Here is a 2,098-nt window from a genome sequence, read left to right as displayed (position 1 = left end):
AAAAAAAAAAATTGGGCGAATCACACCAACATACAATCACCAATTAAATATGGTGAATATGATGTCACAATGTCTTTGAGACAACTGACCATCCCAGTCCACACAAAGAAGTGGCATTAAGTAGTAGAAACAAGGGACCAGGACACAGACCCAGAAAACATCCTTGAGGAAGAAGCAGCATTGGAGCTCGCTGATAAGGAATTTAAAAGAATTATATTTAGGTACCTTCAACAGACTGAGAGACAGATAAAGGAAAACACTGACTAAATTAAGGAAAACAGAGACAATACTCTAGAACAATTTAGGAAAACAATACAAGAACAAACTGACAAAATAAACAAAAAATTAGATATGATACAAAAACTACAAACAGAAATCCAGAAGATCAATACTAAAATTTCAGAAATAGGTAAGACATTGAATGGGCAAAGGAGGGGAATCAAATCAATGGAACAGAATTAGTGAAATTGAAAACAAATACCTCAATACTACTTTGGTAAGGGTTCAATGAGAAAAAAGATCAAAACAAAATGAAGAAAGCCTAAGATTCATGTGCAATACCATCAAGAGGAATAACAACATGCAATCCGAATTCCAGAACTGGAAAAGACAAACCCACAGAGTAAATTGTCAAAGATTTGCTGGAAGGGAATGTCCCTAACATGATGAAAGGTAAGATGCTATCCACTCAAGAAATTCAATGGACCCCAAACAGGATAGACCCCAAAAGAAAATCACCAAGACATATCATCATCAAACTCTCCAAAACCAAAGACAAACAAAGAATCCTGAAAGCAGTTCAGGAAAAATGAAAAGTTACCTAAAAAGGGCAATCAGTAAGACTAAGCTCAGATTTCTCAGCAGAAACCATGCAGACAACAAGAAGTCAATGTTGTTGTTGTTATGTGTCATCGAGTCAGACTCGACTCATAGTGACCCCTCCTTGGGTTTCCATGGCAGTATCACTACAGAAGTAGATTGCCCAGCCTTCCTTCCAGGGAGTGGCCGGTGGGTTTGAACTGCCAGCCTTCTGCTTAGCAGTCAAATGCCTTAGGCACTATGCCACCAGAGCTCCTGAAAGAGGACACAATCATAATAAATATCTGCACACCCAATGAAAGAGCCCCAAAATACATAAATGAAACTTTAACAGAATTGAAAAGACAAATAAATGACTCTATAGTCATAGTAGGAGACTTTAAAACACCACTTTCAACCAAAGATAGAACAATTGGAAAGAAATTCAGCAAAAACACAGAAGAACCAAACAGAATAATCAACCAGCTTGACCATATAGACATCTACAGAGCATGTCAACCAACAACAGCAAAATATACATCTTTTCCAGACACATGGGACATTCTCCAGGATGGACCACATGTTAGGCCACAAAGCAAGCCTCAATAAATTTAAAACATTGAAATACTGCAAAGCATCTTCTCAGCTCACAGTGATATAAAATAAGAAATCAACAGGAAAATCAATAGAAAAAGAGCAAACAAATGAAAACTGAATAACATCCTCCTTAAAAACTACTGGGTTACAGGAGAAATTTAAAAGAAAAAAAAAAATTAAAAAATTCCTTGACTCAAATGAGAATGAAAACACAATATACCAAAATCTTTGGAACAAAGCAAAAGCAGTGATCAGAGGGCAATTTATAGCAATAGACACACAAATCAAAAAAGAAGAAAGATCCAAAATCAACACCTTAACCTGACATCTCCAACAATTAGAAAAAGAGTAGCAAAAATAGCCTACAGTCAGGAGAAAAAAAAAAAGAATAAAGATTTGGGTAGAAATAAATGAAATAGAAAATAGATGATAGAAAAAATCAACAAGACTAGAAGTTGGTTCTTTGAAAAGATTAATAAAATGGGCAAACCACTGGCAAACTTAACAAAGGAAAAGAGGGATGAGATATAAATAACATGAATAAGAAATAAAATGGGCAATGTCACAACAGAACCAACCAAAATAAAAAGGATAGTATTAGCATAGTGCACTTGACTGCTAATCAGAAGGCTGGTGGTTCAAACCCACCAGCCACTCCTTAAAAGAAAGGTTGGGCAATCTACTTCCATAGTGATACCACCTC

The 2,098-nt window shown here is 35.8% G+C and overlaps 1 protein-coding gene across 1 annotated transcript in view; it reads right to left on the bottom strand.

Annotated features, from left to right (window-relative positions):
* PDE1C (phosphodiesterase 1C) overlaps window positions 1-2,098 on the bottom strand; it is a 787,489-nt gene that overhangs the window by 652,173 nt on the left and 133,218 nt on the right. The window lies entirely within an intron of this gene.

This window comes from Orycteropus afer, unplaced genomic scaffold (assembly GCF_000298275.1).
Source record: "Orycteropus afer afer isolate SDZICR_OR568_19922 unplaced genomic scaffold, OryAfe1.0 scaffold00008, whole genome shotgun sequence".
NCBI lineage: Eukaryota > Metazoa > Chordata > Mammalia > Tubulidentata > Orycteropodidae > Orycteropus > Orycteropus afer.
This window is presented reverse-complemented; position numbering and strand designations above follow the sequence as displayed.